The following is a 22015-nucleotide window of genomic DNA, read 5'->3' on the forward strand; positions in this document are numbered from 1 at the left end:
CGTTATGATATGTTCAGTTTCTGTTACGATTTTCTCTATAGTTTTAAGTGAAAACATCGTGTTTATGTTATGTTTGGGACCCTTTTCGAGCTGGCTACTTTTTTGTACAGCTAAATTTATGTTTGTTTGACTAATCACTCTTTTGTGAAAGGTGTTTTTATTATACTGATGTTGGGTTTGGTGGGCCTTTGTATGATTTATCATTTTGGTAAGTTTGGTTTTTTTAATTATATGTTTCCTTTTTACTATGGTATCTGTGTATTTTCTAACTCTGTGCATTAATTCATCAAAAAATTGTAGATACTTTATATGATTTGCTCGTTTTATATGTGATCTGTATAATTAGATATTCATTGCTTCTTTCCTGAAACAGATATCAGATTTCTTGTCTTACCCAGATGTTGTCAACTTTACGTTTTGTCTGATGTACTACAGATGATATTTAGTTTTCAGTTATGATTATTTCGCTGGAAATTGTTTTATGGACCAAATGAACTTTGTTGGATTTGATATTAAATAGTGTTTTTGAATTTCGATGATTGTGTTGTAGAATTGTTGAAGAGCTGAGCTAAAATCTGTATGCGAAGTACGTACACAAATGTATGCATCCACTTTATTTCCCAATTTACTGTAAAAGCAAAATCGTTAGTCATATCGTAAACGAACAACATGTAATGCATCGGAAGAATGATATTTGTCTCAATTCTGTACTGTGTGCAAGCAAATGGAGAATATTTGATAGTTAAAAATCCCTCCTTTTACAAATGACAAAACCTCACATAACCCTCACAAGAGGTTAATATGTGACAACAATTTTTCAGGAAGAAAGTAAATAAATAAACCTAATGAAAATAACCTAAAATTGATTGAAAACGTGTGTCTAGCATTAAGCGGAATCCTGTCCACTTTTGCTTAGAAACTCACGGAAATAAGAAGAAATGCCATGTCCACAAGACGATAAAGATTTCGTGTATTTAATACAGCTGTAGATCGTCAGCGGTGTCTGTTGTTTCAGATGTGGATGCATGATTGAAAGACATTAAATACTGCTACACAAGCACCGTGAAACAAAGGCATTGCACTCCTGTGTTACATGCCAAGACAGACTATAAGGACGAGAATAACACTGTCTTTCCCTGAGCGAGAATCACAGTCTATGTGTGAGCACTAGGGGACGGGGAGCGATGGCCCTTGTAGTCTGGTCCCTTCTTTTCCACAAACCAACCAACTGAGGGACGTAGACACTGTAATACATGATGGTTGGAGGCGTGAGTGGATACCTGGAGTGTATAAGGCGACCACCAACGTTAAGTGGGAAATCCGGATTCGTGTCCTAGTGCAGAACAAATTTTCGTGTGTCATCACTAAATCGCACAGCTTATGTCCAATCGTATTTGCAATTTGTAATTACACTACGTCTAGGACCATCATTCTAAACAGTTTCGACATTTTGCCTGATCGAAAAAATCAGTTTATGCAGCTTAAATCTTTTATTGTCTCCTACATGTTATCAAATGGAATTCAAGCCTTTTCTTATTTTTGATTATTATTGTCACCTGATATTTCGCCTTGCAAGTAAGTGGGCCACATTTACTAAAAGGGCCATACATAGCCCAAGAGCCATACAATAAGTATGTCGCAAATGGGGTTCTTTCGTGTCTGCGTTATGAATTCAATCCCTTTAGAAATTGCAAAGGAGATTTAATAAGCGTCGCTGATGCCAGTGATCTAGGTTCTGAATGCAGTGCTCTGTAGGCAGTTTCGAATGCGGGCTCCGAGCTATAGATTTTGCATCGGAAGTGTGCATAAAAGTGTGTAGCAGAAATTAGGCAGGAAACCATAGGAGAGGAGAGGAATTTCAAGACAGAAGACGAAGACAGAGTAAAGGAGTGCTGAGCTTCAGACTTCGGCAGCCAACAGGGGAAACACAGGCAGCGGCGTGAGTTTTCGTGGCAGCCACAACATCGAGATCTATGGTAGCAACTCAAGAGATCTTCATCGACGGCTTCGACAGTGGTTCCAGCGACGGCTGGATCTTCACCTTCGGCAAGCGGAGCAAAACAGAAGAAGCCAGTATGACCGATAAGTTAAGTAGTAACGCCAAAAGATTAAATATGAGTGGTTTCGGAGTTTTACCGTCGGAAATGGAGGTTAGTGTGAATAAACAATCACTGAGTGTATGTGGATGAGAAAATGCTAGTGTGCCAGGTTGTCCAAGAATGAAAACTGGTAATATGATAAGATATAATGAGGAGGAAGAACGCTCCCAAAATTGATGTGTGGCGATACGGAGCAAAGTGGCATAACTGATTTATGGAAACCGTCAGATCTGTTGTGTTGGTTTGATACGTAAATTCGTATTTCTGTACTGGTAATTTTAAGTGCCAATTGATTGGAATAGCTTTATTTTATCCTGTATATTTTCGAAAGATTTGTATATATGTAAATGTGTGTTAGTTCATACTGGTTTAACTGTAAATGTTATTTTCAGAAGGGAAAATTATTTGGGGTTACAAATTCTTGTCTGGATATCAAGATCTGCATACAGCAAACTGTAAGCTGGTAAAAAGAAATCCATTGGGGAGAAATCTGCTCTAGATCGTTATTTAAAAGTTACAAAGTTATGTGTACAATCATAATTCTTAACGGTTGTTGCTTGGTAGTCTGATGGATTCATGTAACACGAAAACCATATTTTCTAGTTGGGGTATTGAAGGAATGATGGAAGGGTTTACACTATAAATCGAGGGTATTTCACCAATGTCTTAACTCATTAACTCAGTTTGTACTGCTACTTAGATTTTGTACGTAGCGATTCCACTGGGAAGGGCGTTCAGAGACTGATTTTCGTTGTAGCGTATCGTTGTGAGAAACTATACCAGAGTCGTATTTCGATAGCTTTTGATCTTCAGTCCTGACAGTAGCTTGAAACCGACGCAGTTGTGGAAATATTACTTCCATATGGGAGCCTAGGGGATTGACGGCAACTTCAGGATCACGCGAGAATCACGTGATCATCTTATCACCTTGAAGGACATTTCATGGGCAAAGTGCATCAATAGTTGGTAGACATCGGGCCACGGACGTAACAGAACGTCCAACAAATTTCGATATTGCGCGATCCGCTCAGCCGTCCAGCTGGACACTCACAACATGTCCGCTTTGAAACTCTGTTAGATGCTGATATCACTGTCTCATATGTGCACACTGCATTTCCGTGTCCTTCACAGTGATCACTCAACATCTGGCGCTGTTTACGCCCCTAACTTATTCTAAAATACCTAGTAATAGCACTAAACACAGGTATCACTAATGCTCTCTGCTGGCTGTTCTACCTTTCGCACAGAATTGAAACTCGTATCATTTACATGCCACCGACGGTGTTTACATATACGAAGCTATGTTGGCATCCGATCGAGTCTTCTTTGTGCCCAACTCTTTTTGTCAGTTAGAGTATGTACAGTGACTCCGAAAAACAATTATATACTTTTCTCAAAGCTGCTGTTATAGCATCCATGGAAACAGAAGCACGGTTTTCTTGGATATATTATGTGTCACGATGGGAGCAGCTGGAGACCATAGCGACCTTCCTGAAGTATTGGTGTCTATTAGAGAAATAGACATACATTAGAACAAGTATCTTTGTTTTCCCAGAAGAATATTAATTTGCAGTATACGTTGGATTTACATAACCTATTTCAAGTAATTATCAATGTCTCTTAATAGGGCTTTTAACAGAAATAGGTGAGGCGTTACAAATAGAGAGGCGACCCTGGCCCAGGACTTACGTTGATCACATTTTCTTACCAACAGGATATCTATAAATAGACTGTACCCTTGTAGGGATTGATGTATGTGTAGTTGGCATTGTGACACCATGTATGTACAGTTAGTAATCACTGTAAATGTTCTCGCCAAAAAACTTGAGACAGAACCTAAGGAAGGTGATTTCGAGTGCCGCCAATGGCCACAGTAACGTGGCACATGAAAAAATTTTAACCAACGGTGTACATCTAAGATGCACTACATATCTTGCTAAATGAGCCAGTATTACCGATATTTTTTTCTTGTATCTGGTAACTGGTGCACTGGATTTTGTAGATTATGTTGTTCTTAGAGTTTAGATTTGGTTAATAGCAGTTTGTATGTTTAGGGTAGGTTACCATAAAGCCAAAAGCTGTACATTGTAGTAGTATCTTGAAGTGAACGGAAGAGAATGGATTGTATTTTTCGTATTAAAGTGACGAATAGGTGTGTTTAAACATTGCTTCAAGAGTAGGGGAAACGTTGCAGAAGCCGATAACTGCTCTGTGGGACGTTAGAACTTAAATAAATCCTGGTAAGGGTGAATGAAAAAGAATAACAAATAATATTATGGAGAGTAATCCTTTAGCAAAGAATAACAAATTTATAGCAACGTTTACCTGGATAGAAGGGAGATCAAGAATAGTTTTTCATCAATTCTCCGGAGTATAATCTGATACTGCTCATGATGTAGTAAATATTCAAGCCGGTGGTGAAGCGATAGCTAATTTGGGAACTAGGAAAAGGTAAATGCAGCATCAAACGGAAGTAGACGGGGTAATTCATGCTGTCAGTCTCCCTCTTCCATTAATTTAAATTTTGTCTTCCGTCTTTAATTTTCTTTATTATTTAAGGTGTAAGACCTCAGCGGACATGCAATTTTCGCAGGGTCAGATGACTTACGATCACCTGATGCCAAAACTATTAATGACATTGCCTAGTTTCCCTTTTTTATTGTCAATCATCCTCTTTTACCAGTCTTAATTTTGTCTTTCGTCTTCAGTATTCTTCCTCTCCTGAAGTGTAGTGTTCAAATGATGCTACAGGGTACATATTGCGATCAGAAGGTACGGATGTGTTGTGGGTTTTTTTAACATGAGGAATAAAATGATATGAATTGAAAAGTAACGGTAGAGTTATAGATTTTGGAAGAGATCGTTTGTGCTGACATTTATCTTGGATTCTGATGATGCATGTAGTGTTCTTGCAGTATGTAACTAGAGCCTGGCGAAACTAACGTACTACATAAGTAGAGTAGATGTAGCAAAGAGGTTTTAATGACAGCATTTTGGGACGTAATGCTTGAGCTTATAAAAAAATGGCTCTGAGCACTATGGGACTTATCTTCTGAGGTTATCAGTCCCCTAGAACTACTTAAACCTAGCTAACCTAAGGACATCACACACATCCATGCCAGAGGCAGGACTCGAACCTGCGATCGTAGCGGTCGCGCTGTTCCAGACTGTAGCGCCTATAACCGCTCGTCCACTCCGGCCGGCCGGAGCTTATATGTGTCATATTATAGTACAGATGATGTAGTGTGTTATAGCGGGTAACCAGCATTTTTCCATAAATTATGCAGTTTGGATGAAGAGAGTAATTTGGTGAAACAATGTACGTAGGTACGTAGTATTTCGGTTCAGTTGATGATGATCAGGTCAGGATTTCAGGAGATAGTAGGTGGACAGTAAATATTTATATGGGATCAACACATGTGAGAATCATAAGAATGAGATTCTCAAAGAAATCAGTGTGTATTTTGAAAATTTATTTGTGTGTATAATATACATTTACCACAGGTGATGATTGCAATGACGAAAATGTTTGTCATGCTATATGTTACGATGTACCGGTACATAATTCGTAGAAGAAGAGGTAACAGTTGGAGTTATATCCTAATACTATTATCTATATCAGCGATTTTGAAAACAGTTTATTTAATTTTATACAGAATATCATGTTAAGTGTAAACCAAATGATATAGAGATACTAAACAAGAATAGGAATGCTCATATTAGTAACCCACTTTTGATACAGTTCCTTGCACTCTTATGTTGAGAATAATTGTTCGATCCATTTTAATTTTGGTTGCAATGCAAGAGCACTGTTTAAGGAGATTCATGTCAATTCCCCTTTTTCTGAGAGAAGGAAGATGTGATTGTGTATTGGTATACTGTACTGTAAATATTGTATAGTAATCAATTGTAATTTTTATTTGTGTGCTCTAGCCACGAGTAGTCTAAGAACGAACTTCCTATCATCAAAATAATTTTGTGTTAATTTTCAGACCCAAGTGTCTAATGCTTGGAAGATATTTTAGTGCGTGAACAGCGCCCATTTCTGTCGGACACTATGTTCGTGTTGGAAAGCGCGTAAGAAGTGGAAGCGCGCCGAGGAGAGGGTGATCGAAGGAAAGCAGGGGTGGTGGGTGGTGGGTGGTGGGAGACGAATGCGTGCCCTTTGTTGGCCCGCGTCCCGACAGCCGGCACGTACTGCTATAAAGACTGCTGGATAGCCACCAAGGCGGATCATCAAGCTAATGGGCTAAACTTGTTATCTAGCTTTCCGCTAGAGCACTGTCTTCATCGACCGGCTTCAGGCCACTAACTTACGGCGACTACCCCTTTAGCCGAGTTAACCAGCCGTCTCCTCTGCTTGCTTTCATCAATTTGTGCATTAGTTTACAAGAAACAAACTCAGATGCCTATATAGTTACACTACTTCGTCCGTTTCTCTAGTCGTTATTCCTCTTTCTTCTTGACTTTTCAATACGAAACGTGAAACGTAATGTAATCAGTACTACATTCTGTCTTCTGCACTGCATGCGTACTTGCACTTGTTACGCATGTTTTCTTAAATTATGCTCTTATTCAATATTTAGAGTTCGGATCATTTAGCAGCAATGTGCGACTCACTGAATATTGTTCTGTACCTCGAAAACAACCAACTTCAAGTGAATCCCACATTTTGTAAGTCATTCACTAACAACAGCCATTAACTTCTAATTTGATTCACTTTCTTCAATTTTTTAAACTTTAAAAAATATTCCTTTGTATTGCCACTGACATAATTAACTATTATGACAATCAGAATTGTAAGAGGGTTCATGAACATGAAAACTGAAAAACACAGCATAAAAATAAAAAAAAATAGGGAATGCAAACTTCAGACACGTCAAGTGATTCACTTGAAAGTAACTATTTTTTTCATGTTTATATTAAACTGATACGATCTGCTGCCTATTTTCAGAGAATCAACTGAAGTACACAGTAGTTAAGACGCTGGATTTGTTCTCGGGAAAAATGAAATTTAGAAAACTATTTGGTCCTCCATGTTTAGCTTTTACGTTATTTCCATAAATACAGTCGACTACCTTCACTCGCTATTCTGAGAGGGCGGGCATTTGCCAGTCACTTTATGGTCAAGGAGTCATTGAACCTTACTTCGACTGTACCACCACACATGAATTAATCTGCTGTTTGTTATATTCCTCAGTTTCGTAAGATTTTTTTCACATCAAACAAAATAATGCTACAAAGTGTTGTGAAATCTGCTCATCGGTATGTGTATTACGAATTATGGCTTTTACCCTTGCTAGTGCTGAAAAGAATATGTCTTTCACTTACAAATCTACGACCAAATTGCTATATAAACGTGAGTAGCGTTCCATTTATATTTAAATCAATGGAATAGTACGTCGTTATTGTTAACAACGTATGTGGCAGTTGCACAAATTTCGTCTTAATTCTGCAGCGCCTTTCCACATAGTATACATATGTAGACGGCTTTCATTAGTGAATCTTTCCGTAATATTCCATTACGAAGTAGAGAAAGAAGAAAATTCACTACATAAAAATGTCTCCCTGCTGGACTTACGTGAGAAATCAACGCTTTCTCATTTCATATGACAACTCCCATATTCTAGAACAAATCGCTTTAATGAGCGGATAGATACGGCATCATTTGACAATTCACTTTTCCCCCCCTCCCCCCCCCCCTAATTGCCCAGAGTTGCTTAAGGACTAACAAGCCTTCGCCAAAATAAGGTAAATGCCGTGTGGCAAAAATTACATGCCTTGGATAGTTCGGCACATTTATTTTTCAGACTCAGGCATGCAGACTCTGTGTTCACATGGGGTTATTGCAAACGTAAACCTCTGGACTGTAAATACAACTGTACGTAGTTAATTGAACAGGTACAATGTCTGGTGACATACCTTGCTCAGTTTAAAAACCTATAAGACATTATGAATACGTTTATGCTTCTCTTTGCTGAAAACAGTAGGTCATAAAGCTACCAGAGAATATACTTAGACCTCAAGATGTCAAATTATTAAAAGGTATTAGAAGGAAATATTACGTCAAGCGATGTGTTCAAAATAATGCATGTAGTTAAACTCCATTCAGAGTTTCTTGATCGTTACTTTTGGAAATGAACTTGCTATTTATTTGACAAGGAAAAGAATGTGTCCAACAATAATCACACATACTGTTGAATACTATGTGTAATAAAACATTTTCTTCTATTTATATTAATTGATTTTTTTGATGTAGCTAAGAGTAAAACTTATATTTACTAATTCCTTCCCTGCAATAGTATGTATTACCATTGGTTCATCCGTATTATTAAAGCACACACGCCAGTAAAGCGCAGGGTATGGAGCTGTAACTTGCAATCCGAGACACAGCTAAGCTAGACCTCACAAAAATATCCCAAATGAGGACGTGAGGTTTCCAGTAAGTTACAAATAAAAAATGGTTCAAATGGCTCTGAGCACTATGGGACTTAACTTCTAAGGTCATCAGTCCCCTAGAACTGAGAACCATTTAAACCCAACTAACCTAAGGACATCACACACATCCATGCACGAGGCAGGATTCGAACCTGCGACCGTAGCGGTCGCGCGGTTCCAGACTGGAGCGCCTTTAACCGCTTGGCCATCGCGGCCGGCAGTAAGTTACAGCAGACAATATTGCAAATTTCTTGACGTACACAATTAACTTTGACGTTTATAACTACCAACTGTGACACTACTTAAAGTTTTTAAAATATACACACGTTTCATGAGGCGTTGGAAAGAACCTTCGAAAATGACTTCAACGAAATAACAGTTGTGGAACTTGATCAAATAGGAGCAATGTAGCAGTCGCGTAAATTACTGTCCCACAGTGAGGAGACCACAAAGCAGATTACAGAGTACCTGACGGCTCAACACAATAGTTTTGTCTCAAGTACAGATAGTGTTGAGGATCAGTGGACCAAGTTCAAAACCATCGTACAATATGCGTTAGATGAGTATGTGCCAAGCAAGATCGTAAGAGATGGAAAAAAGCGACCGTGGTACAACAACCGAGTTAGGAAACTGCTGCGGAAGCAAAGGGAACTTCACAGCAAATATAAACATAGCCGAAGCCTTGCAGACAAACAAAAATTACGCGAAGCGAAATGTAGTGTGAGGAGGACTACTCGAGAGTCGTTCAATGAATTCGAAAGTAAAGTTCTATGTACGGACTTGGCACAAAATCCTAACAAATTTTGGTCTTACGTCAAAGGTGGATCAAAGCAAAATGTCCAGACACTCTGTGACCAAAATGATACTGAAACAGAGGATGACAGACTAAAGGCCGAAATACTAAATGTCTTTTTCTAAAAGCTGTTTCACGTAGGAAGACTGCACTGTAGTACCTTCTCTAGATTGTCGCACAGATGACAAAATGGTAGATATCGAAATAGACGACAGAGGGATAGAGAAACGATTAAAATCGCTCAACAGAGGAAAGGCAGCAGGACCTGATGGGATACCAGTTCGATTTTACACAGAGTACGAGAAGGAACTTGCCCCCCTTCTTGCAGTGGTGTACCGTAGGTCTCTAGAAGAGCATAGCGTTCCAAAGGATTGGAAAAGGGCACAGGTCATCCCCGTTTTCAAGAAGGTACGTCGAAGAGATGTGCAGAACTATAGACCTATATCTCTAACGTCGATCAGTTGAAGAATTTTGGAACACGTATTATGTTCGAGTATAATGACATTTCTGGGGACTATAAATCTACTCTGTAGGAATCAGCATGGGTTTCGAAAAAGACGGTCGTGTGAAACTCAGCTCGCGCTATACGTCCACGAAACTCAGAGGGCCATAGACACGGGTTCACAGGTAGATGCCGTGTTTCTTGACTTCCGCAAGGTGTTCGATACAATTCCCCACAGTCGTTTAATGAACAAAGTAAGAGCATATGGACTATCAGACTAATTGTGTGATTGGATTGAAGAGTTCCTAGATAACAGAACGCAGCATGTCATTCTCAATGGAGAGAAGTCTTCCGAAGTAAGAGTGATTTCAGGTGTGCCGCAGTGGAGTGTCATAGAACCGTCGCTATTCACAATATACATAAATGACCTTGTGGATGACATCATAAGTTCACTGAGGCTTTTTGCAGATGATGCTGTGGTGTATCGAGAGGTTGTAACATTGGAAAATTGTACTGAAATGCAGGAGGATCTGCAGCGAATTGACGCATGGTGCTGGGAATGGCAATTCAATCTCAATGTAGACAAGTGTAATGTGCGGCGAATACATAGAAAGATAGATCCCTTATCATTTAGCTACAAAATAGCAGGTCAGCAACTGGAAGCAGTTAATACCATAAATTATCTGGAGTACGCATTAGGTGAAATTTAAAATGGAATGATCATATAAAGTTGATCGTCGGTAAAGCAGATGCCAGACGGAGATTCATTGGAAGAATCCTAAGGAAATGCAATCCGAAAACGAAGGAAGTAGGTTACAGTACGCTTGTTCGCCCACTGCTTGAATACTGCTCACCAGTGTGGGATCCGTACCAGATAGGGTTGATAGAAGAGATAGAGAATATCCAACGAAGAGCAGCGCGCTTCGTTACAGGATCATTAAGTAATCGCGAAAGCGTTACGGAGATGATAGATAAACTCCAGTGGAAGACACTGCAAGAGAGACGCTCAGTAGCTCGGTACGGGCTTTTGTTAAAGTTTCGAGAACATACCTTCACAGAAGAGTCAAGCAGAGTATTGCTCCCTCCTACGTATATCTCGCGAAGAGACCATGAGGATAAAATCAGAGAGATTAGAGCCCACACAAATGCATACCGTCAGTCCTTCTTTCCACGAACAATACGAGACTGGAATAGAAGGGAGAACCGATAGAGGTACTCAGGGTACCCTCCGCCACACACCGTCAGGTGGCTTGCGGAGTTTGGATGTAGATGTAGATAGATGTAGATGTACACCAGATACTACCAAAGTAAGCATACACCTAACTCGGTAGTTTCGTGTGTTTACCAGTGGGCCTGAAGTCCGTCGTTCAGTGCCTAGCCATCAGACAATTTTCGGGACTCACCGACGTTATATATGAAAGCAACCGGCGACTATTCTTGCAGTACCGTATTTTCCACCGAAAAATATTGTTTGCCTTGTGTCGACTACGGTTACCTCCGAGGTTTACCCTTGCATCCTGAGAGGACATATATGTTGTTTGGCATATAGTGAGAATTTTTAGGAACTTCGTATGGGTGCAAAATAGAGCTTAAAGAAAAATAAGACAGCTTCTTAAAACGTTGGCGTATATTTTGACATTTTCAGTATGACAGGAAGGTATGCGATCGATCACGTGAAATTATACGGTTCCGGAGGCGCTTTCAAGTCTCAAACATCTATGATGTGTATATGTCGACTGAAGCGACGAATGAAAATTTGTACTAAAGCTGGGATTTGAATCCCGGAATTGGTACAAATTTTCATTCGTCCCTTCAGCTTGCACATATGCAATATATGATCGAACAACGGCTAAATTCCGTAAACATGAATGAACAGGACATCTAAATGTAAGAATGAAATTTTTCATAGCTAATCATGTATTAATAGTACGAGCTGGTTTTTCGGAGAAGACTCACCAGCTGTCAGGAACGCTAAGGTTGGAAATCGTTTGTTTAGGCACGACGTTATACGGTATGATCATAAACAGGGTGAAAAATCTCAGTTAAATTGAAGCACGCCAGAAGCAATACGTACTGCATTGTGACACACATGATTTTTTAATAACAGAAAGCAACGTGAAATATTCCCATTAAACGAATTTTACTCACAAGAGTTCTTCCTTGAGTGCCTAATATGTCATTAAAACATGGTATATCAGAACAGCACCTAACATGATAGCTGTTCATAGGTCATTTTGCCACACAGTGTTTGTGTGTAACTGTCCTTCAATTTTCATACCGAACTTGAATTATCAGTTACCGTCTCCCTGAATTTCCTGCCTGCCCAACTAACGCCTGACGCACTCTTTTGAGTGAATTCATATTAGGGGAATAACATTATTTATACTTCTACTTGCCGCTGATAAAACATAGGTATTTATAGTGCCGTCGATCTTAAGATCACCATTTGGCTAACACCTTTTTCGACAGTATAAGCTTAATTTGGCATAAGGCTAAAGTATTCCGACATACAGCCTGTACAATAGGTAAGTATGTTTTAACGGTCGCTTACTATGGTATACACTAAGCCATTTCTTAATAAATTACAATCTGAGGACCAAAATCGGAAGGAAATATTTCCGTTCTTTCTTACATCAATAACAATCACCCTGTAAACAATTTTAACAATCATGTTATTGTACCATTAATCCTAAAGGTACATTCCCGTACACATGTTAACATTTTTATAGCATCCACCAACTATATTTTGTCGAATGTAAGCGTAGGCATCCGCTGCCATTGTTACTGTCAACAATATTTGCCAGATGTGACCCCACTGTCACCGTACTAAATTCACCGACGTTTCGGCCACTATCGCAAATGGCCTTTTCGGGGCATTTTGCTTTCTGCCCAATAAGCGAAACATCCTAACGAAAGCCATTTGAAACGGTAGCCGAAACATCGGAGAACTTTATACACTGAAGAGCCAAAGAATCTGGTACACCTGCCTAACATCGTGTAGGGCCCCCGCTAGCACACAGAAGTGACGCTACACGACGTGGCATGGACTCGACTAATGTCTGAAGTAGTGCTGGACGGAATTGACACCATAAATCCTTAAGAGTACGAAGTGGTGGAGATGTCTTCTGAACAGCACGTTGCAAGGCATTCTAGATAAGCTCAATAATGTTCATGTCTGGGGAGTTTGCTGAACAGTGGAAGTGAGCGTGTGGGGTGTCGCATTGTCCTGCTGGAATTGCCCAAGTCCGTCGGAATGCACAATGGACATAAATGGATGCAGTTAATCAGACAGGATGCTTACGTACGTGTCACCTGTCAGAGTCGTATCTAGACGTGTCAGGGGTCCCATATCAATCCAGCTGCACACGTCCCACATCATTACACAGCCTCCGCCAGCTTGAACAGTCCCCTGCTGACATGCTGGGTCCATGAATTCACGAGGTGGTCTCCACACCCGTACACGTCCATCCTCTCGATACAATCTGATACGAGACTCGTCTCACCTGGCAACATGTTTCCAGTCATCAACAGTCCAATGTCGGTGTTCACGGGCCCAGGAGAGGCGCAAAGCATTGTCGGATTCCTTAGATTCACGGTACACTCGTAAATGTTCGCAAGGGAAAATTCCAAATTCATCGCTACCTCGGAGATGCTGTGTCCCTTGGCTCGTGCGCCGACTACAACACCATGTTATAACTAACTTAAATCTTGATAACCTGTCATTGTAGCAACGGTAACCGATCTAATAACTGCGCCAGACACTTAATGCCTTATATAGGCGTTGCCGGCCGCAGCGCCGTATTCTGCCTGTTTAGATACACTACTGGGCATTAAAATTGCTACACCAAGAAGAAATGCAGATGATAAACGGGTATTCATTGGACAAATATATTCTACTAGAAATGACATGTGATTACATTTTCACGCAATTTGGGTGCATAGATCCTGAGAAATCAGCACCCAGAACAACCACCTCTGGCCGTAATAACGGCCTTGATACGCCTGGGCATTGAGTCAAACAGAGCTTGGATGGCGTGTACAGGTACAGCTGCCCATGCAGCTTCAACACGATACCACAGTTCATCAAGAGTAGTGACTGGCGTATTGTGACGAGCCAGTTGCTCGGCCACTATTGACAGGCGTTTTCAATTAGTGAGAGATGTCGAGAATGTGCTGGCCAGGGCAGCAGTAGAACATTTTCTGTATCCAGAAAGGCCGTACAGGACCTGCAACATGCGGACGTGCATTATCCTGCTGAAATGTAGGATTTCGCAGGGATCGAATGAAGGGTAGAGCCACGGGTCGTAATACATCCGAAATGTTACGTCCACTGTTCAAAGTGCCGTCAATACGTACAAGAGGTGACCGACACGTGTAACCAATGGCACCCCATACCATCAGGCCGGGTGATATGCCAGTATGGCGATGCCGAATACACGCTTCCAATGTGCGTTCGCCGTGATGTCGCCAAACAGAACCTGGATTCATCCGAAAAAATAACGTTTTGCTATTTGTGCACCCAGGTTCGTAGTTGAGTGCACCATCGCAGGCGCCCCTGTCTGTGATGCAGCGTCTAGCGTAACCGCAGCCATGGTCTCCGAGCTGATAGTCCATGCTGCTGCAAACGTCGTCGAGCTGACGTGCAGATGATTGTTGTCTTGCAAACGTCCCCATCTGTTGACTCAGGGATCGAGACGGGGCTGCACGATCCGTTACAGCCATGCGGATAAGATGCCTGTCATCTCGACTGCTAGTGATACGAGGCCATTGGGATCCAGCACTGCAATAGGGTACAATCTGACCTTCATCAAAGTCGGAAACGTGATGGTACGCATTTCTCCTCCTTACATGATGCATCACAACAACGTTTCACCAGGTAACGCCGGTCAACTGCTGTTTGTGTATGAGAAATCGGTTGGAAACTTTCCTCATGCCAGCACGTTGTAGGCATCGCCACCGGCGCCAACGTTGTGTGAATGCTGTGAAAAGCTAATTATTTGCATATCACAGCATCATCTTCCTGTCAGCTAAATTTCGCGTCTGTAGCAGGTCATCTTCGTGGTGCAGCAATTTTAATGGCCAGTAGTGTATATCTGTATTTGAATACGCATGTCTATACCAGTTTCTTTGGCGTTTCAGTGTATATATTTCGTTGGTTAAAACTATTTTTCTCATTCCTCATGTACTACCAGAGTCTCACTAGTTTGGTTTCTTATTACAGATATCTATACTATACAGAGTGAGTCACTAACTATTGCCACCAAGAATAACTCAGAAAGAATGAGAGGGGCTGAAAATTTTGTGGGACAGAAGTTGCATTGGGACAGTGGGGGCCATAATATGACGTTGGCTATTTTTTGCTAGGTGGGATCGCTTGAGAGATATGCAGGTCAACTTCGTTTTTTAAAAAGGAATGCTATAGTTTATTACTTATTTTCTGATAGCGGCTATCGAGACGAATCCAATGATGTGTAACAGTAAGGTCTTTGAAGGCCAACGAAGGTCACAAAGGTGGCATGAACGCCCATTCACAGAACGTGTTCAAGTGATGACCTATCATATTTTCGGAGTTATTCTAGGTGGCAATAGTTAGTGACTCACCCTGTATACTATAGACGAGCTAAGCAGCATTGACGTGTAACGGTGGGCAACGTCGGCTGGCATGTTGCGGGTAGCTAGTTCAAGTCTGACCATCAACAGTTATTTGTTTATTAGTTTTTACCATTTACGAGAGGTTCTGAAAATTTCTTTTTTCTGTGAAATATTTGTATTTTCTGGAATATTAGATGGCGGTATAAATAACAGCACATTCCATCCAGGAGTTCAGCTCTATTCTGGCTGCGTATTAGTGTTTGTAATGAACGTGCTTCTAGCGTTAATTGTTGTACATTGATGACCTTGATTTCAGATTTGATCATGAGTGTAGTAAAGAGGTCATGTTTCATGGTGGAGACGCTGGGTACTTCAGAAGATCTACATCAACGTGGTTCCAGTTACGCAACGTAAAAACTGACGCCTACGTGGACAGGAACCGGAATACAAGCACTAGATCGTCCAGAAAGTCGTATACCCTGACTACTAGTGAATTGTAAAACACCTAAAAGTCAGCTCCACATCACTCAGCCATCACTGTTTGCCGGAGATGCTGATCAAGACGTTACGAAATGACTAAAGGAATTCGACCGTGTCGCCTAATAGAATAGGTGGGATGACATGATGTATTTGGCAAACATGTACTTTTACGTGGACGACACAGCCCAACACCGGTTCGAGGAAAACGAAGGCAAGCTCGGTAACTGGAGCAAATTCCAGGTCGGTTTGAAGAAAACATTTGCCAACAGTCAGCAGAAAGTCCACTTAGAGGAAGATATATTGTAAAATAGGGCTCTAAGTCAAGAGGAAACGACGCTGTCCTACGTATACTGTAGAATGTTTTGGCCCTATGCCATATTGTGAATCTTAATAGGACAGAATCCGGCAAAATATCACACTTGATGAAAGTTGTCGAAGAAGATATGAACAAAGCTCTTCTGGTAAACGATGTCACAGTAACATAGTAATCCATCAATTGCTGCCAGAGCATCTAGCAAATGCTACAGTGAGGAGTCGAACAAAAGAAGTATGACCGATTCCCAAATGTGGTCCTCGGGGGTGTGGGGGTGTGTAGGAGTGTAGGACCCGCACGACCTCACCTCTCTCGTACGACAGGTAGTGAGATAAGATAAACAGCATTTTATGCCAACTAGAACTGTCGGATCGGGCAAGCATGACAAGAACGTTGACCACGTAAGTCAGGAGACAATAAAGAGTGTCGAAGATGAAGTGTGTCGATCTTTAGCACAAATCTCCACCACCAGTGGAAAGTGGCAGGAAGATTAGATGCGACCAATCGTAACTATGTTGCACCCACTGAACAAAAGTACAGTGAATTCATACGTCAAGAACAAAGCCCCGAAACAGACATTCAACATACATGATTTTTGAAAATATTTACACTCTTCTGCGATACACTGCCAATGTATGGGATACTAGATACAGTTTTTTTTTCTTTCTTTTTCTTCTGTGGTGAATTTTGTACCTGGGTCTTTCTTCAGTTTGTCTAGGATTGTGTCAACCACGGAAGCATTGTAACCAGTGGCAACTGCAATGTTTGTCACTCTGTTTATTTCTTGTTGCATGTTTTCTTGGTTCAGTGATATTCTAGTTGCCTTATGTAGCATTGACCTGTATGCTACCTGTTTATGGATGACATGAGGTTGCAGGGATTGTGGTGTCAATCATTTTGTTTTTCCTATGAATTTTGAATGTGCATGTGTTGTTGTGTCTTGTAATATTTAGGTCCAGAAAGTGGATGCTTTAATTTTACTCATGTTCCACGGTAAATTTGATTTTCTCATGAAGATAATTGAAGTAATTTAGAATGTCTGTGATCTATTTGGTATCCCCTTTCACTAACAGTACTGTGTCACTACATATCTTCTATAAAATTCAATTTTCTTTAGGCAAGGTTCTTAGCTGTTAAATAATTTTTGTTCTAAGTGATTTATGTGTATGTCAGCTATGGTACCAGATATACATGATCCCAGGAAGATCTTTATAGCTGTTCTGTTTATGTAAAATGTTTTCGATGTTTAAAAGTGTACAACAAGTTTTCTGTGATGTTTAGTGTGTGTGAGACTCCGCACAAATGGCCCATAAAGAAACTGTAAGTACAAATTCTTCTAAATTTCGCCACTAACTTAAAAAAAAAGATCTACAACCATCTAAAAATCGCGTGTTTTCATATATATTGCAGTAAAGTCAAAGAAATGAAGCAGACTCTCACACATTGCCAACATCACATAGAAATGGCATAAGAAACACAAAAAACGCACTTGAAAATCGGAATCATTTCCCGAAACCCGTCGTGCGAAAAATAAAATAAAGAAAATTGTGACTGGTAGCAGATGAGCTATTTATAAACAAACGTATTGATTTCACAGTCTCAGGCTTTCAGAACCATTTATAATGGATCAAATCAGATTATATGTGGATGATGTTGTATCGTACTTTTGACAGAGACACGAAAGAGCATTTTACTCGTCGCTATCCTCAACTATCTACAGTGCGCTGGCGGAAACACTATGAGAGGAGGACGAGGAGAACAATGAAACACTGATAATGATTGGTGACAAAACACATACATTTATTAATGATTACTCAGCTTTGTACACATCGGGTCGGGCAGCAGATCCTGAAGTTCAACTACCATCCCTGAAGCTAAGTTCGTGTCCACGAAGTACGCAAGTAAAAGGTGGTCTTCTCGGTAGTCGAGCCGACTTGGAACTGCCCGCTCTGCTGTGGCGCCGGCGCATATCACTTCTCTGACGGCGCCGCCGACGCAACTTCTTTGTGCAGTAGTCGCTGGATTATACGCCGTCTCTGGAGTGGATTGTCGACCTGTTGACACCTGTGCTGCTACCTGGTGGTGTGTGCTATGATTACGACACCACAAACTGATGTAGGTGTTCTATTCTTGTGTGCGCTGATCCAGACTGGAATAACACAGAATTATCGTGAAGATGGTTCGATGAGCCTTCCGCCTGGCACTGAAGTGTGATTTGCAAAGTATCCATGTATGATGAATGTCTGTTTCGGGGCGTTGTTCTTGACGTATCAATTCACTGTACTTTTGTTCACTGGGTGCAACATAACTACGATTGGTCGAATATATTCTCCGACACTAGGCAAGAAATGGTGCCTTGTGTTTCGGCTAATCAACGATGCGAAAATTTTGTCTGACTACATATGTTGCTGCCCAGTTCTGCCAGTGCCGTTCTCTTACAATTTTCAAAAGCTATGAAGAATGTAGAAATTTCCCTGCCTGTGTCTCTCTTTCAGTCATAGATACAGTGAGGTTACGTCGTAAGTTATTGCTTACAGTTACTTATATTATGCCTATTTTGATTATTTGAGTCTGAAAGATTTACTTCATGCATCAACTTGAGCGCATTTCTGTCTCTGTTAACACATTTAACCCTCAGGACTTTTGCGGTTCATAAGGACTTAAATATTTGTCACATTTATATTTACCCTAATATTCACCTTACATACAGCTATTCAGCCTTTTTGCTTCCTTTTTCATTTCACCATATGGTTGAGTATGCTACCTTTGCGTTCTATCAAGAAATCTTGTTTTGCAGTGTTACCCTTGACTGTTGAGTAGTTGCTGCAATGCAGGCATTCGTCACCCATTTCTTCACCTCGTCATAGATTACATCAACATGAAGCACTGAAATTGTACAGAGACTAGTTGTAATCAATGGTAAACTGAAATAATAAAGGAAATACGTATTAATTAGTTGCATTTGATCACTGTTACTTGGGTACACAGTGCTCTGATCCGGCATTATTTGAGTCAATGACGCTTCATTTAGTCTCTCCTTCCTGATGTACCGCTAGTGCTCCACATTCAGCTTTTTGCTCTTGCGGATCGGGACTGGACTCCCTGCTGTGACCCTCTTAACGATGACATGACACCCAATACCAGCCATTAGCGGACTGGGCCACGACCTACCAAAGCTCACCAGTATCTCTCTCTTTCTATTGGCCCTTGCTGCAACACAATCAAGACCAATTATTTATCTTGTATAATTGTGTATTCGCGTGGAATGCAATAGTTCTGTGTCAGTCTGGAAGAGTTTGACTTTTGCACTGCCAAGACTGGCTATTGGCATTCAGTGCCTTACTTTCATATTACAATTTTGAATACATCAGTAGATGCTGAGTGTTTAGCTTTCAGTACCTGTTAAGGGGACACAGTCACGAGGGAACTCCCATAAGGAATCAATGCTAAAACGAGCAAACGTCAGGTACACTTTCTGAAGTAACTAATGAAGATAAAGACCTGAAACTTTTACAGTGTACAGCTGAAACATCATTCTCAAATCACATAAAAATGGCTAATGTATTTTATATATTTCATGAGTAATCATTTTTTTGTTCTATAAGACAAAAAATTAAAACTTTTCTAAACACCTTGGAGGCCGGCCGCGGTGGTCTAGCGGTTCTAGGTGCACAGTCCGGAACCGCGCGAATTCTACGGTCGCAGGTTCGAATCCTGCCTCGGGCATGGATGTGTGTGATGTCCTTAGGTTAGTTAGGTTTAAGTAGTTCTAAGTTCTAGGGGACTGATGACCACAGATGTTAAGTCCCATAGTGCTCAGAGCCATTTGAACCATTTTTTTAAACACCTTGGAGCTTCTAAATCTGCTCTTTTTACCACTGCTGCTCTATTTTTTTTATCTAATTAATCATCGTTGTATTGACAAGAGATACTGTAAGTCTGATGTCTGTAGCAGTCATAGTTTTTGAGAAAAGTGTACCAGAAGGTGAAAAAATGTAGTTTTGAGAAAATATGGCATTAAAGTTTTACATGCAAGAAAGTACTCGTAATGTACAATGTCATACAGACACACTTATAAAACATTCCAGGGCTATACTGTGGCTCAGATTCTTGATCTTTATCTTCTTTTCTTCTTATCTTTGATCTTCTTGCTATCCTGGCCTCCTTGGTAGCATTTCCTGCAGAAATATCAGCATAACGGATACTGTCCATGTCAATCTTTTTCAGTCCCCTTCCAGTATTGATACCATCCTTTGTTCCCAAGAGTCTTAATACATCAGTCTTCTTTGACACACCAGCATTGAAGCACATCACTGCATCATGAACACCCAATTTTAATGTTTCTTTTCGAACGAAAACAGTTATTGGTAGCCTTGTCCAAATGACAGAATTCAAACTTTCATGTGGGTTTTTGAGTTTTTCCATGGAGACACTTTTTCAAGAGCTCTTGTTGGCTAAGGTCTCTGAAAATAGGTTTCACAGCTAACAGGATTTTTTCTGGAATTGAATGTTTGTGCTTATAGCTGTAAGATGTAGCTGGGTTGTTGAATTTGCAACAGCTGTTAGGTCCCCGTGGGCAAAGGTTAGGTTGCGGTTCCTCATCTGTTGAAATTTTATGAAAGAATATAGCCCAGATGGCTCTCCTCATTCCTTCTACATTGTTGCAGTTATTTCTAATGGCCATACCATAATAAGTTTGGATCCTGTCTATTTCAGCCTTTGTCAGGCCCCCTTTACCACCTAACTTTTTTTTCCTTAGATATCTTTAGCAGTCGTGATCCCATTGTTTTCTGTACATGTCCTATACATTCCAGTTTATTAATTTTGACTCTAGACCCATAAGGTTTATCTTCTACCACTTTCTGATAAGCCTTACAGTCCCCGTCCCCAAGATAGTCTGTATAGAGGATACCTCTTGACTGCACAGACCTTTTGAAAATGTTAGCAACACCAGCCACTTCCACGCCTCCACTAGAACCATCATAGTCCTTTTTGCACCAATGTTGTATAGTGGGATTTTTGCTACAGATGTCACAGAACTTAGTAATAATTTCAATATCCAGAACCTTCCCAGTATCAAAAGAAGTTGCTGACACAATGGCATTTAGGGATGTATGCCCACGTTTCTGCCAACTGCCATCAAAACTAGCAGAAATTTGCCTTGGGTCAGATTTCGTATCATTCAACTGAACTGCTTCTTTGGCTGCTTTCAACATTGTAGATTCACTTACCTCAGCTACAACTGCACCAATAGTCTTGTTGTAAACATCAAACTTTCTTGGAGGTGGAGGAATGTTCATCACTCCACAAAGAACAGCACCTGCACTTCGCCCTTTTCCAATAGATCTAAGTGCATACACTAATCTTATATTGTTTACATACAATCTGCTTCTGGTTACGTGGAATGACATTGTATTGGCAGTACAGCTACATTCCAAACATGTCAAAACTAAATTACAAACAATTCCCTTGGTTTTCACCACATCTTCGTGCAAAGTAACGTTTCCACCACAGTTTTTACAATTTGTGTGTTTTTCGATAAGTTCACGTAATAACCTCATGGAGATCAGAATGTTTGTGTCAGTAACAACAGAAACACTGTTCACACCACATACAGGGTTATTACAAATGATTGAAGCGATTTCACAGCTCTACAATAACTTTATTATTTGAGATATTTTCACAATGCTTTGCACAAACGTACAAAAACTCAAAAAGTTTTTTTAGGCATTCAAAAATGTTCGATATGTGCCCCTTTAGTGATTCGGCAGACATCAAGCCGATAATCTAGTTCCTCCCACACTCCCCATCAATGAGTTCGAAAGCATCGTTGATGCGAGCTCGCAGTTCTGGCACGT

Source organism: Schistocerca cancellata, chromosome 4 (assembly GCF_023864275.1).
Source record: "Schistocerca cancellata isolate TAMUIC-IGC-003103 chromosome 4, iqSchCanc2.1, whole genome shotgun sequence".
NCBI lineage: Eukaryota > Metazoa > Arthropoda > Insecta > Orthoptera > Acrididae > Schistocerca > Schistocerca cancellata.